This window comes from Rhea americana, unplaced genomic scaffold, assembly GCF_003343005.1.
Source record: "Rhea americana isolate MKP2758 unplaced genomic scaffold, rheAme1 scaffold_31, whole genome shotgun sequence".
Classification (NCBI taxonomy): domain Eukaryota; kingdom Metazoa; phylum Chordata; class Aves; order Rheiformes; family Rheidae; genus Rhea; species Rhea americana.
The window spans coordinates 3,599,948-3,616,367 of record NW_028186435.1 but is presented as its reverse complement, the minus strand read 5'-3'; the positions used below and the strand labels follow the sequence as shown (position 1 = coordinate 3,616,367).

General features: G+C 37.7%; 1 long non-coding RNA gene across 5 annotated transcripts in view; it reads left to right on the top strand.

The window, feature by feature from the left end:
- Positions 1 to 16,420, top strand: part of LOC146593005 (uncharacterized) — a 254,796-nt gene that overhangs the window by 65,059 nt on the left and 173,317 nt on the right. For all 5 annotated transcript variants that reach the window (XR_014896477.1, XR_014896474.1, XR_014896476.1 and 2 more), the window contains exon 3: positions 13,939 to 14,020. This is a non-coding gene — a long non-coding RNA (uncharacterized LOC146593005). The remainder of the gene's footprint in view (positions 1 to 13,938; positions 14,021 to 16,420) is intronic.

The following is a 16,420-nucleotide window of genomic DNA, read 5'->3' as shown; positions in this document are numbered from 1 at the left end:
GGCTGATACTGGTAGCCAGGTAACTTCTGGTGCAGAAATCCACATTTCTGGCAATCAAAAAAATTTGAATATTCCATATATTGTCTCTAAAACAGTTTACTACTTTGAATGTGACCCCCTTCCTTCCCTCCCCCCAATATCAAAGTGTTAAGTAAAGTAAGTTAAGTTTTTTTTTTTGGGGGGGGGGGTTGCACGTTTCATCTCTATTTTTGTTAGCATGTTATGCACTTTTCTTTGCTAGTCTCTAAGCCTACGGATTGCTTTCCTGTGATCTGAAAAGTTGATTATTTCTCTGTGGCTTGGAAAGAGTGGGAAAAGAGATGACTTTCTCAAGCTGTGAGAATACTTATTTTTTTTATCATATCAACAAGGATGTTGGATGAAAACTTCTTTTTGATTTTTAAATACAGCAGCTGGTTCCAGTCTCTAGGTTTGAAGTGTTTTCATTCTCATCTGTTTACAAGAAGCTGGGAGCAAGGCTATATAGGTTGCTTATTTTTAAGAGGCTGATATGCTTTCTATGGAGCATACAGAAATGGATCTTACTGAAAGAAATACATTCATGTTGCTGGTTATTAGTTTTAATAGAAGGAGCTTGCATCAGGCTCCTTTGAAAAAGTGCTTTATTTTGAAAGTCCTTTTGATCTTCTGCAAATAAAAATACCGAATGTTTGACCATGACCAGATTGCTTCTGTAAATGGAAGTTTTGTTGTTTTAGATTTATTTGTTATTCTATTTATTTTAGATGAATTCGAAACAAACATCCTGGTGATAAAAGAAAATTTTCAGRAGGAGAGGAGGATTACTTTTATGTTCCAGTTACTGATAAGTGAAGGAATGCTTTTGCATAGCCAGAACCTCGCATAAGGACTTCCTTGTTCATGGTGTGCACAAGATAACTTTTTCCCACCCCAAGTAGCTGAGGTCTAGCACTGTATAAGTCAGTAGCAGGAGAAAGAAGCTTCAGTTTGAAAGAAGACCATTATCAAATATATTCACTGCMGTGATGTGCAATGTTCAGCTGATGCTTTTCAGAGGATATATAGTGAGAATGATAATTTTCGCTTGATGTGTTTGTGTGGCAGAGGAAAGATGAGGCAGAGACGAAGTGGCCAGGTTAGACCTCCCCCTTCCTCCTGCTTTTTTGTACAAAACCTCAARAACTTGAGATTTTGCTGTGAAAATTGCCATCTATAGCTCCTTGTTTCCTTGCTGTGTGCACTTTTTTTTTTTTTTAACAAAACTAGACTTTTGGTTGGGTATTTTGCTTTAATTCTCAGCAGTTAACGTGTATTGAGGATGTTTCCTTTGGGAATGTTTCCATATGGAGAGGGAGAAACTGAGCAGCGCTGACATAAAGTGAGAGCCATTGCGTTGCGGAGTCCCAAGCGCCAGCAGTTGGCCGTGGAGGAGCAGCGCTCTGCCAGTGCTGCCTCTCYCCACAGAGTGGGGTCTGGTAGGTTACACTGGCCTGCATGTACAAAAAKACATCAATTCCTCAAAAAACAACTATCATGAAACCTAGCCTTATTTAAAGATGTGCTTATGCTTGGAAAATGTGCTTATACTTGGATTTTGCGGTAAAATGTATAAGCCTTATTAATTTTTCTAATATTCTCTGAATAGTCARTCGTGTCAATAAGTTCTGCCAACTGGCCTGCCTTAGCAGTTTGCTTCRTGCTCTGCTGCGAACTGAATTGTGCCCCTCAGAGAACACTTCCTCTAGGTGATGTTTTCAGCTTAGTGTGTGTGACAGCTCCTCAGTGACTTTTTTTTTCCCCGCTCTCTCTCCAATGTTTTAAGAATCTTGTTTTTTTCTGCACCTTAAGAGACTATCTGGATACTTCTGCAGTTCTTTAGGGCTGCCGTTGTACCTTCTGCTGGTACGTGGATTTGCTGGTACGTGGATCTGCTGTGGTTGTCTCATGTGGACAGGCCTTTGCTGCTTTTAAATGTTCAAAAGACTGAACTGCTTGTGAAGATGGAGACCTAGTTGTAAGGTTTGAGCAAAACAGAGCGGGCAGCTGAGGCTTGTCAACAGGACTGCTCTGCCTGTGACCTCTGGAGAATTGGAATAGTGTGTATTTGTAGTATGTTTTTAAAAAAACATTTTTTTTAAAAAAAGTTCTAGGATGCAGTGCTCCAGTAAATAAGTAAAGATCAAAGGGTTTCTTACTCTCAAGAGGTGCCACCTGAATTCAGAAGATGTGAGTAAAGGACAATGTTTTTAGAAGGCCTCAGTTCATGGTGTTTCTTCTCAGGAGCTGTCCTTTCAGTTTTTGAGAAATTTTTGGTCACTTATACGATGTTATTTGCTCCATAATCTTTTATTTTTAAATTTTAAAATTTTATTCATTTTACACTGTTTCCAACTTGTGAGCTTGGGGAGGGGAACACTGTAGGAGGACCATTTGATTCTGTGCATGAATTTTTCTGCTGTGGTTATGTGTTTTTTTTTTTTTTTTTTTTTAGGAGATGGCGGGGGAGTGGATAGTGGGAGAAACGCAATTTAGAAGTGTTGTCTGACTGAAAGAAAAAGCTGCCAAAGTGAGCTTGTGTCCATATGTGATGGTCAACATTATTTCCTGTTATTTTATGAGAATATTTGCCAGCAGGAACACTATTTTGGTTTCTGCACCTACCATTAAAAATTGTAATTAATATAATAAATTCTTGCTATTTTGATATCTCACAATAATATTCTTTTGCATATTCTTCTGATATATCTACTATCCCACAAGTAGAGATTAACTTTGAAAAATGACTATAAAATAACTTTGTGGAAGTTCTCGACATATCTAAAAGTTASAGATTGTGTTTAGGAAGATGAAACATCAAAGATTTTTTTTATATTTGTGGATTTCCTCATATTACATAAATTTTCAGAAAAAACATGTGGCTCTAGGTATTTTTTTAATTAGCTATACAGAACTTCAGGATCCTTCAGAATGAAAACTCCCTTGCAAACTAGAAATCAAAATATTCAGAAATTTCAGTCTAGGGGAGATGAAAAGAGACAGTGCAACTGTATATCCTGCATGTGTTAGAAAACTTTGTGTCTATCACAGCATTGGATCACGATGATGGCAGCTACAGTTCTTATACTTGTCTTGGTAAATCCTTTCCTGATTTAGACTGGCAGATGTTTAAAGATGGTAGGAAAGGCTCTTTTATTACAGGATGGGAACTTTCTTCTGTCACTGAATTGTTTCCTATATAGTGACATTTGCCATACTGTCCCATTAACATCAAAAATGGTGACTTAGTTGAACAGAGCATGCCAAAATAAATTTTTGTGACTCTAGAAAACTTAGGGAGTTGCTCCTCAGCACTTGGTCCTACTTCTCTGCATGTAAATGCACCGTCCTTGTCTACAAAGTGCTTTCTTTGGGTATGGCAGTTTGACCGCTTTCTGAAACAGCTTTGGCAGTCAATATTTGGTATACTTCCAGGAAATACCCTTTTGGGAAGGATGTCAAAATTAGAATAGTACGAACTATTTGTCTGAATGAGATGTCACTACTAGACTTCTTCCTAACCACTGAAAAAGATTTTCCGCTTGTTCATAGATTTTTGTTCTACTTGATTGATTGCTCTATCCTTTAAAGTTCACTAATGAAGATTTTAACACATTATTTGGAYTAAAGCAGAATCTATTTCATGAGAAAAATATGCAGGAGTTACATTTGGACTTCATCTGCTCTTTTCCTCTGCTAATATTATTCTGTGTTGCCCTTCTATATTCTCACTGGGTGGCCAAAAAAGCAGAAGATTGCAAGAGTCATAAAGATTCATGTTTGTTTTGGGTGGAGACTTCAAAGGCTGACGGGCTTCCTTACACAGCGATGCAGTCAGGAAATGGGATGGTGGAAAAATTCTGAATCTGCTTTATATAAAAATGAGATCTTGGAGCCACTGTCCTTGTTTAGCTTCAGTGGAAACCCAGTTTGTATCTATATCTATCACACCCACTTTGGAAATGTAAAATACAGTGATGCATTCATGATGCAAATTTTAAGTAGTGCACTAAAGCTTAGTGACTTAGTGTGTATAGTTTGAGGTTCTGGACGATAGGAGGTATTTCAGTCCATATGTTCAACAGATTCCAATTAGTGAGACCCTCCTGCTACTATGCAGGATGTGAGGAGCTAGGGTTTAAAGCTGACTTTTTTTTGCTAAGTTATTGAATGAATTACTTCATCAGTTCCTTCCAGTTCTAAACATAACTCACTTATGTGGCTTGCCCAGGCTAGTCTGTATCTGCAGGGCTTGTGATTTTTGCATGTTTATCACTAGTGTTAGTAATATTGTTAGATGATGTGAAGATATGTCTGTAAATTTAATGAGACATTATAATGAAATGGCTGCAGGAACTTAAGTCTTTATTTGTCATGTCAGGCTACTGGCATTTAAAGAATTTTGCATTGATATGTGCTAGGGATTGAAAGAAAAAGAAAATTGCCTGCTTTCCTCATGTAAGTAATTAACTTGCTTCATGGAGGATATGGTTATCATTTGTATTACCATGCACTAACTTTTCTATGTGTATAGCATACATATGTGTATGCTGTTAGTGGTGTTATCTGTTCCTTTTGTGAAATATCTGGTCTTATTTGTCAATGTAATATGTACTCTCTTTTTTTTTTCCTAGATTTTCATCTTCTGCTTTTGTTTTAGGAGACTTTCAGTTATTAATGATCACACAGTAACTGATTTCCATGCTAGRATGGACATGGGTAGCATATGAGTGTATGTATATGTAAGAGATGATGTGGTGTAGCTGAGTTTTTGGAGTGTCTGTGGAGCAGAGACCCAGCAGAGGAGTGCCTTGGGAAGGCCCTGTGCGCTGGAGCACCTTGAAATGTCTTAGCTGTTGTCCGTGTCTGCCTATGTAGCTGTTGCTGTTTGTGTAAGTTATGTTCATTAATAGATTGAACTTTACATTGCTTCTGAGGTGAAGGAGTATTTTTGCTTTCTGGGTGGGGACTGGAAGTTGTCAGACACAAGATGTGTCTCCGTTTGGCAGCAGAGATCTGCTGCAGAGTGCCCCGTGCCCTGACTTGCTCATCATCTCCACTGGGGTCTTGCACGGGCTCCAGTCACAGTTGGTGGAAACCAGGATGTATGGAAGATGCACTGATTTTGTTCCTCCCTGATGCTGGGTTGCAGCTTGGGGCTCACCTGGACATAAGGACCACAAATGGCTGAAGTCCATAGAGTGATGCAACCTTGAGCTGATGTGCCCAAGGTTACTGTGGTGATAGGATGAGTAGATGAGCTCCCATCCACACAGCTGCTGATTAGCCAGTTGACTTGTGACAGAAGCAGACCAAACCAGGAAACTTTAAATCATAACTTGTATTTGCTTAACTACTGATTTAATGAAACTTAAAATAAACTGAGGAGTGACAGCAGAAACTGTGATGTTATCAGCTGGTCAGAACCCAAGCTGGTTAACTGAATGCTAAACAGCACRACATGGGAAAAATTGAGCAAAGTTAGCTGCTTTGGCAATAGTTGCCCTTATTTTCCATTCCAGGAGGATCTAGGGCTCTGAACTGTATTAAGACATAGCCTTGCAAGTCCTGCCTGAGTCAACTTCCCAAGACCTCTTATGCTTAGCACTGCCTGAAGTTGACTCCAGAAATTCTGTAGGTTCCTAAAAATAGATAGTACTGTCTTTGACTGTTTGAAGATGACAGTTAGAGATTGTACAAATACGAATTGCAGTTTCATTTGGGAAGGYTTGCTTGCCCGAATACTACATAAATACCTTCAAGCAAATACTAAATTAGGGATGGTGTGTGTGTGGGGTAGCTTGTTTTGATTTGGGGGGTTATTTGTTTGAGCAGGGAGTACTTGTTCTAAAAACACTGCATTTGAACTATCATGGCAGAAAATGAAACATAGAATAATTTCCACTACAGGACAAAAAGGTCAGAGCAGTTTTGAAAGCAAAATCCAAACCTGAAAATGTTACCAAGTTTGATCTATAGTTATTCCATTATTAAATGAACCCCTTTGATGCAGTGCTTTCCCAGATGATGCTAATCCTTACAAATGGAAGCGGATGGCCATCATGCTAATAAATTAAAAAAAATCRGTTTTGTCTTTTAAAGGATGTCAGGTGTTCACTCAGCTTTTCTTTCCTGCTGCCATGCCTATAGTCACTGCTGTARAAACCAGAATGCTCTGATGCTTATTTACTCTTAGGTTTCCTTATGCTGCCTTGATGGTACCCAGGGACACTTGCCTGTGACAGTTGCTACACTATAAACTACGGTAATATGGGTTATTGCTGTCTCTAATTCTTTGGTGGAGAAGTGGTGGATTCCTCAGGGACCTAGGACATTCTCTGAAGAAAGAAAAACCTGCAAAAACTCTCCATTCTTAACTTGTTACCAATGTAATTTAGCGTATGTATGTTTAGTGTTAATATGACTAAAAGCTGTTTTTTCAGTTATGATAGTATTTATTTCTAGAAAGGCATGTAAAATCTCCTTTTAGAGAGGGKGTTAAAAGTGATGGACTTGCTGAAAAGGTGAATTTAAATAAGAAAAATATTTGACATCTTGTTTGCTTGCTCTTGCTTATGGTACCCTTTCAGAAGTTTGAAAATAGCATTCCCCATTCGGTCTGTTGCATGCTTTTTTTTTCATGTRTTTCTGTATCAAGACAGTAGATTTATTTTAAAATGAGATGGTAAAAATGTGAAGGTTATTCTCCATGAGGTTGTAACTCCTCCTGTGCTGCCACGTATGTGGGAAGCCTTTCAAGTCTGGGTTTTTTCAGCTTTTTAAATTTAATTTTGTGGTGAATATTGCAACATCACTGAATCATTAGAAGTCACAGAATGTAGTATAGTATAAAATATGAGAAGTCAACATTTGTATTGCTTATATTCTTTTTCAAAAAACTTTTGGCATGGTAGAATATGTATATGTAAAAAAACTTGTATTTCTAAGCCTGGGGAGAAGGCTACAGGTAAAAATCACTGCATTTTATAGGGATCTGATTTGAAAGGGATACATTTGTCATGACAAATGTCCATTATTTTTGCCTGCTCTGAATATAACATGTCTTGTGTCTGTRCATGAAACTCCTTTTCTTGGGTGATCAGTTGAGTTTGGCCTTGACTTTTTTTGATCTTGACTGTGTTTTCAGTTGGGCACAACTGTATTTCCCTTGTGTGTACCAGGAATAAATACATTTGTAATGTATATACACGTGAGGATGATGGTGGCCTGTCAATGAAGGGGGAAGTGGGTTCACCTCCAAGAGCTAAATAAGGAGAGAAAACGAGAAGGGGGCTGGTCCCTTTAAGTGGCTTTTAGTGGAAGAGCGCAATAAATGCGTATGTTCTATTTTGCATGCATCTTAGGCACTGGTGTCATCGTTATTTTTGCTCTGTTCTGTGTCATCCCAGACATCTTCTAATATGCAAATGTCATTACTTACTGAAAACTAAAAGTGAGTTAAGTATAGAACTGAAGCCATCTGGTAGTTCAGACAGCAAAGTTAGATAATTAGCTGTTCTTGTCAAGGGACTGTGATTAAAATAGGCCATCCTCATAATAGTGACTAGGYTGGTAGGGACTTCCTGAAAGCCACCTGGGATGGTGATAATAAAAAGAATAAAATTAAATTAAAAAAAGGTGGTGCCATCACAGCTCTTGATGACGTTTTTGTAAGTGAATCAAGTCAGCTTTTCATTACAGACTCTGTTTTTATTTCGGCACTTTGGAAAGAAGGGTCGATGAAACTTTGTGGTTCGGTTTCGCAATGCGATGCAGCCGGGCTGCTGCTGGAGAAACTTGATTGTTTCTTCTCAAAGTTCTGGGTTTCCCTTCTCGCGCACCGGTTAACTTGCGAGTGCTGTTCATATGGCTGATCTCCAGAGACCCTTCCAACCTGTGTTATCTCAGAAGTCCTGCTCTGGGAATATGTTCCTTGTAGGGAAGCAGCTTGGTAAGGTAAAACTAAATGTTGTAAGGAGAAAGAAAGGAAGGAASGAACCCATCATTACTGAACCACTCTCAGGTGGTGATAGCTTCATGCATAATGATGTTTAATATGAATTTATACTGATATGTATTTTTGGAGAGGAAGAGGGAAAAAAAAGCCTTTTAGAAAATAAGTCTTTAGAGGTACATGAACTGTGTAGGGGGAAGAAAGGTCCACGTCGCTTCAGCTGCTCCCACCGGCCGCAGCCTTGCTGCGAAGGGGCCCTCTTTCTCCTCACCGAAGTGCAGGTTTCCCCACTGCTGCGTGCTTGCTCCTTGCTGCATACAGACCCCTGTGGGGCTGCCATTTGCTGAGGCGTCAGAGTAATTTTAATCAGCGAAGTCTGACCTGGATCTTCCTTCAGTCGGGTCTCTTTGGGAGCAGAGTGTTAAGGGCAGCRATGCTAAATGGATGAGTAGGATGAAATGAATGGGTAGTAAAATGGCAAAGGGAGAATGCACCATCACTGGTGTGATTTGATTAAGTGTATTTTCACTTCAGGTGGATAAAAATGTTTGGTCTAAATGAGATTAATTTCACTGAAATTTTTTTGGCATCGTTTTGACAGTAAAGATTACAGATCACCAGAATCTGTTTTCGAGACTTGCTACTGATTTAGCAATTACAGTAAAGAAGTGCTCATGCTGTTTCAGTTAGGTTTTGTAAGAGTTTGTGTGACTGTAATAATATTTTCTTACATAAAATGTGCTGCAATTTTTTTTTGATGTAAATAGGTTAAACATTTAAAAATTAAAATATGGCTGAGAATTAAAAGTGCTCTGGCTTCTCTGTGCACAGATTCTCCTTGCAAAACAAAACAAAATAAAAAACTTGCTTCTAAGTTCTTTTCATTAAATCAGTCTTTTATGTCCTTTTACTCCTTGATTAGGAAAGCAATGATTTGAAAAATTCAAGATATTGAGGTCTCAAATGTCAGGGATGCTCAGCTTTTAGAAAATACAAGTACACATTTCAGTGCAATAGGCTCAAAATAAATTGCTGTGAATGTTTGTGGATGTACAAATATTTCTGATTGGTTTAATGGGTCACATATTCCTTTTAATAAAAGCAAGGAATGTACACATGCATGATCAAGTTAATAGCTCAAGTCTCTAATGTGTGCTGTGTGAAATGGCAATATGATGCATCCAGTGAATACTTATCTGAGGATTGTTGTAGAAAGTGTATTTGAACATCGCTTTAGTATTTTTATTTTTTTAATATTGAGAAAATTAAACTATAAAACTAATCAAAAATGCACTCAATCTTTTACTCAAATCAACCAAAAGCAGAGTATCCAGGTTCTGGGTTCTGTGTGCAGCTTGTCACTTGGGCTTTAAATTATGTCTACTCAGAGTTTTCATGCCCTTCTGCACTCTTCATACTGACTACCACACTTGCTGTGTATCTGCTTCGGTACAATTCCATGTGATCATTTGTGGTTCTTGTTCATGTCAGGCTGGTTGATTATGCCCAGGTGAACTGACTTTTTGCTGTCCTTTGCATTTTTTAATTACTTATATGGCAAAAATAGAAGTTCATGAAAAAATGGAAGTCAGAACAGGCTTTTCATTTGGTAGTGTTATGACTGGCTTTAGAGAAACTTTGCAAATGAGCAAGTGTGACTGCTAAAGGTATTGGACAAAAGAGTCCAATACCTTTTGGTATGGATGGCATGCACTGAGATGGGTGGCAGTGAACACCTAGGTCTAACTGCTCTCTTCATGGGAGTTCTCTGGAGCTGAATTTTTCATATTGAAATTCTTTTTTCTTTTTTGTTTTGTGTGTATGACATGGATTTTTTTCTAAATCGTATTTATCTTCAATGTGTAACTAGCTTTCACATCATTTTTGATGATGTGTCTGATTATACATGTTTGTTTCATCCTGTTCTTTTTTGTATAATGGTGATGAGGTTCTGTGTGTGTGTGTTTTAATTACACCTTTGAATATTCATGCTCTGCAAGTAAATTTTAAGTCTTCACAGAAAGCAATGAGAGGAATTAACATTTGGTTTTCATTATTTAATATCTTGCTCTCAATGCATTTTAGCTATTGGCCTGATCTGACTTGTAGTAGAGGTCAAGGCATGAACAATCAATCTGGTGGCAGAATTTCTCATTGTTTCTTGAGGGAGGGAGGTAGTTCCTCTGTGTTAAGGTTGAACTTGTTCTTTAAGCATACAGGAAAGATAGCTTTACAGTAGTTTTGTCTTGTAAAGAAATTACTGCTCCGGCTGCAACTGCAGAATGCTCTTGCAGGGTCATGCACTGTAGCTCTGAACCTAAATAAAAGGGTTAACAAGAGTTCAGTTGGAGGAAAGCTCTTAATTCCATCATAATGAGTATGAGAATCCAGAAGGAAAAACAATAAAGCTTTGCTATTTAAATTATAAAGAAAATCATTAATTCTTGTCCTCCCCCATTCCYTTTTTACTGTACTTTTGAAGCAATAACTAAGGATAGAACTGAGCTAGTTCATGATGTAGTTCTTTAGTTACTGGCCTACAAATCAAACTTTTCTTTCAATAATAACAAAATTCATTGTTTTGTTCGTAGTGGTAAAGATGATGTTTGTGACATTCCTCTCTCAAAAGTATTTTCTATTGACTACTCAGGGCTGGGACTTGGTCCCCTCCTGCTTGAGCAGTGCGAAGGGATCAGCTGTTACTCAGGTGGAGTCTGATTCTTCAGAGCTTCCCTGTCTTGGTGGAGACATARGGAGGAGAGGATGGAAGGAGTTTGGTCGTGGCAATCTTGTCTTTCTCTTGTGCTTTAGGACACCTAGCTTTGAGCAGTACTGTTATCTGAGTAGTCAAAACAATGCTTRTATCCTTTTCCTTGGGAAGAAAAACAAGTCATTAAAATAGACTTAAAATCAACAGTGATTRTATTACTTGGCTTGAGAAATCAAACAAGTCATTAATTCTTAAGGTTAAAGCTGGGTATCTGTTTTGCCTTTTGCCCCACCTATACTGCGGATACRGCTGCAGTTGGCGGTGTGGTGATGCTCTCAACCACCTGGCCAGAAAATGCCCCAGCACCTGTCTAGGATGCCTATCCAGAGCTCCTGGCGCTAAAGCCAAGGGACAAGGAGCCTGTGCTCAGGCCTCCCYATAGGGAATAGGATGCTACTGGAGCACATGCTTAGTGCCAATAGCTGGGAAGCATTTTGGATTCTGTATTATGCTTTTCCTGTTTCTTATTTATTCTTCAAAGACTTTTCCTCCTTTGAGATGTGTTTGTATCTAATTCTAGCACGCATTCACAAAGTATATAACTTGTAAAAGTGTTTTCAATATTTCTTTAATCAAAGGACCCTTTTTTTCTTTTAGAAGGAATAAAAATGTATGGACAATCTGTGTTTCAACAATGGTTTTCATTTACAGTTAAATGAGAACCATACTAAACTATGAATGTTCACCTACTCCTTTTATTTCTCTCCTACTTTCTTGCTTTTATACRTGGGAATGTGGTTTCAATTTTCCTCCCCATGATTATTTTGCAGACCACTTTCTGATGCCGTAGGGACCACCAATGGTCCATAGAGATAGTTGAAGAGCTGTAAGCTATATAGCATACACTATAACCTCTTTTCTTCTGTTATACCCTTGTTGCAAGACTTTGAGCCAAATGTTTATGGTCTTTTTGTCTAATATACAACATGGCTTTAGTCACAAAATTCAGGGGTGTTCTACAGGTAGCAACTGGTTGCATTCAGGAAAATATAGGCATGTTCTTTTATACTGCTTTCATTTTGTCATTGGATGACGTGATTTTGTTGCTCTGTGTTCAGGAAAACAACCTGTCTTAGAAATGCTCTTTTTCTTATGTTCCTTCAGTGTCTTCAGTGAAAGAGGTGATCCCATGAAAATTACAAAGAATCTGCTGAAGAACTTTTAGTTTTCTAAGCCCATTTAGTGGAAGAAAACAGTGTGGTGTTCCTGAGTACAAGTTGACTGCATTTTAGTCCAACTAAATTACCAAAAAACTTAGTCTTGGTCTGAATTTTAGACCAAAGCTGGTTTAGGTAATGGTAAAACTATATGTATCATTAAAAAACCAAACAAAAACAAGAAAAAAAACACAAAACAAAACAACAACAATAAAAAAAAAACCCGTTGCTGTCTTTCACTGTTGCACTGACCAGTTAACACTGACAGGATTTAAATGTGACAGGGAGTTATAATTTAGGATTTGTGTGTGTGTGTGTTAATTGGAAAAGCCACTTAATAGCATGAATTCATACCAGATTTTTAAGCTGCCTTCTGGATGAAATTCATTTATTTGCTCATTAAAAGCTGTTCTTTTTTCCTTTAACTAGAAATCTTGCTAAGTCAGTTTATGCTTTGAAAGGCAAGCTGGGTTCTTTGTTTTACATTTCATCAGTCGTGGAGTCCCAACAGACCATATTATACCCTAAGTTGTAACTGGATAACAACTCTGTCCCAAAATCATATTTTCTATTACATCTGGGCTATCTCACTGAAGCCTGACCAAGCTGTGCAGATGTAATGGAAAGTATGTGTTAGTTCTGTAGATTGTGTTAGGATAGTTATATTAGTAGTGTGAAAAGATGAAAACTAAGAAGAGACTGCGAGTCTTTTTTTTTTCTTCAGTTAAAAGAATTCTAACTTTTATCAAAACTTTCATGTATGTGTGTGTATTAGTATCAGATTATACATTATACATGCTGTAGAAGATGCATCTGCATGTGGATTCTGTAAGCTTCTTTCAACGTAACAGTAGAGTGTAGTTGAAAGCTGTTGTAGCCATATCCCTCAGGTTGAATAGTGAATGATGCTTTGCTATCCTTATTGGTTTGAGCTCTCTATGAGAAGTAACTGCATCAAAGCTGCAGAAACCAGGGTTTCCCCCATGTGTTACAGACTACTGGGAATTTGGGTAGGACTTCCTGAGAAGACTAGCTTTCACTTTAGGTAAAGATAATTTTATGAAATTTAAGGGGGCAATTTGTATGATATGGATGTTACAATATAATGTGATGGTGCTCATAAAATGAGAACCATAAACATATTATGCCTATGAAAAAGTACCTTTTCTGTGCCCTAGAAAGCATGATTTGCCTGTGAAGGTTATGGTGGTATGTTAGCAAACATGGAAGTCAACGGTAGCATATGAAATCTGAAAGGTTAACTTGCTAGCTGACTGCATAGYTATGCTCTCCATCAAACAAATATCTGCAGCTTTAGCATGGCATGTTTTTTTCAAATTTARTATTTGATTTAGAAAGAGGAAAGTTTAGAGAGGTATGAAAAAACTAGTCCAAKCTGCAGAATCTTTTTATTATACTTGTGTTTTAGCTGTAGTGCTAAAACACAACTCTGAATAATGCTGTGTCCAAAATTTTGAAGTATTCTTTACACAAAGATGTTTTGGGGATACAGAGCTTTCCATCTAAAAATTTTTTTTAAAAGAAACCCTTTGAGAAAAGACACATGTTTCACATTTAGCATAAGTTATTATTTCTGTGACATATAACCGTAATTTGGAAACTATTATTTATCTTCCTGTGAGAACTGAAAAACTCCTCTATACAGTGTGAATTAATAYCCACAACTGAATGTATGTGGATGAAGTGTAGTTGCCAAATCATTTTATCTTGATATAGATATTCTTTATATATAATGATGATTTCCAACTTTATTATTGTTTGCAATTGCATTTCTTGTGGATTTAATTCTCTCTAAGATGAATGTACACCACAATTTTGTCTGAATGCCTGGAGAAAAATAAGAATAACTATATTATTATTATTTTTTTTAATATACCATTTCAGCAAAAAATCCTTGAAACTGCAAAATGAGGTTTAATTACGCAGTGCTATTGTTCTGAGTAAGAAAATTGGTTGCACTGCTGTGAACTTGACTTTTGTATGGTKTATCATGCTTATATTCCTTTTTAAATGTTTAGGAATTTGACAGATCTTCTTTTGATATGTGATTGCTGAAGCATTATTGCAGGACAGCAGTAATGACTGAAGAACACCATTCAGGTAAGAAATCAGATCTATGTCATTCAGTATGGTTGTACATTAACTTTCCTCACATTGTTTTGGTTAATTTCCAGTCTTTGGTGTTAAAACATCAAAATTCACTGAATATAAAACTTAAATAATCTCTTCTCTACATGAATGTTTATATTTGTACTTCTGTAAATAATTATTGAAACAGATTTTGGGTATTTCTTTTTTTTTTTTCCCCCTGGATTTGGTAGCTCTGACAACAGATTTCTTAGCATGTTAAATTTGGATTTCATGATCAAAAGACTTGCACAATATCGGCTGCCATTTCTAATTTTTCCGTCAACTCACCTGCTCCAACAGAAATTAGTTCCCTCTAAGGTAGGCCAGACTAGAATAGCTCTTCTGGAAGGCTTTGCTTGTGCCAGTCCAGGATATAATTGTCAAATTGTTGGTACCTTTGAGAGTTAACCCCAGCTCCTTAAAACTTTACCTTTAAAAAAAAAAACAAAAAAAAACAAACAAAAACAAACAAAAAAAACTTTGGGTTTGAGTCAATTCTTGCTCTGTTGCAAGCTTCCTGGGTCATCATGGATAAGTCCTTTAATCCCCATGTGAGGTGGGAGGTAAGTGCCTAAATACCAATACGCTTACGTATTTGATGAAAAACTAGTAGGGGTGTGATGTTTCCGGAGTACTTTCTTCATGACTGAGATCCTTAGGAACACACTAAGCTGTATTCCATAACTTGCAGGTCATAAGAACACAAATACAGTGAATGTATCAAAACATTGATTTTGAATGAGATCAAGGAACAAGGTAAAGTCTAGTACTTTAGGAAGATATATTAAAATCTAGTCTCAGAGTGAGTGATTGCTGATGCCTGGGGCAGAGAGTGGAGCAAGCAAGCACGTCATTGCTTGCTGCCCCAACTACTCATGACATGTACATGAGGGACCGCTGAGCCAGTGGCTTCCTGGTGTACAGTGGTGTCTTATGTACTTTTTCTTCTGCAATTGTGTCTGGTTACCTTTTGAACCTATGTGAATTTTCAAGCTCTGCAACATACTGCTGTATGGGATTCCCTGAGCAAATGGCATGTAGGGTGAGGAAAGGAGTGTTTCCTGAGGTTCACTTTGAACCTCCTACTTGCTAATCTCATTTAATAATCTGGAGACTAGGACCAAGCATAGAAAGAGTCAGGAGCTGCATAGTGTCCTTTTTGCTTCAGTGGGATGATGGAAAAGGAAGACAACAGCTAAGCTTTAAGGGAGGTATCTTCTCAAATAGCTAGGCTGTCATCTCCCTGAACTAAAATGGAACTGGAAGGCTGCTTTGGCTATCTGATGGCTGCTGCCTCCATAATGCAGGTGCCTGGGTAGCTGCAGACCTGTAATGTCTGTATTGTCTGCTTTTCTTACTTCAGCTTATTTCCCCTCTTTTTTTTCTTTGGGATCTCTCTCTCTTCTTTTTCTTTTTTTCTTTTTTTTTTCTTTTTTTTTCTTTGGAGGGTGGAGTGCGGAGGGGAAGGCATAATTTGGAGGTTGTGTGGCCTTTATATTCTGTTTCTCCTGAGTTTCAGAATGGAAGAAGAGGGTGCTCTGTTTCCTGGGATGCAATGCAGTTGTTCTGGCATTTTTTTTTCCTGTCAGAATTCAGGTTTATGTGGAAGAAAATATCATAAGTTAAAGTATCATGAGGGTGTACACTCAGTGGATTGAACCTCTGAGCAACACACTAAAGTATATGACCATTAATCAGGACTGAAGCTTTCTCTTCCCTCCCCTNACTACATTTAAAGAATTGCTTTCAGGTTTACAGGAATTTTAAGTGGATTAGAAAGAATTACTTGGACAATGTGTTTGCAGCAAAAACATTGTATTGAGGACCTGACTACTCATATTCTAGCTAATATATTTCAAGGATATGGGAGGAAGTGTGAATACTGCATAAATCTATCTGACTAGGTTAGGTGGTGTGTCACAAAAATATACTGTGCAATATATATCATATTAACTATTGCAGTAGGATTGCTGAACTGGAAAAGGCTATGCCTGTGCACAAGCGGAGCACCTCTGAAATGGTAAAATGTGATGCTGAATGTGTTAAGTATAGAACTCAAAGTACTACGGTTTTAACAGTAAAGGTTTTTAAAATTCTGGAAAAATGAGCAAAACTAGAAATARCATATCTGAGAACCGGGTAGAAGAGTGATTTAGAATTATACTGATTCTGCACATTGGYTGAGGATAGTTGGAAGACAGAATTCACGCTACTGGGTAAAAGTTGGTTTTGTTTGTTTTTGTTTTCCCATTTGGTTTCTCTCAGTCACGGTGGAGATGTTGGGCTGCTTATCTGATCCTGATTTCAGAACCAGCTTACTATTGTAGGTATTTCCATTCCGTCTGCCCTTGTTTCCCCTTCTGTGCCTAC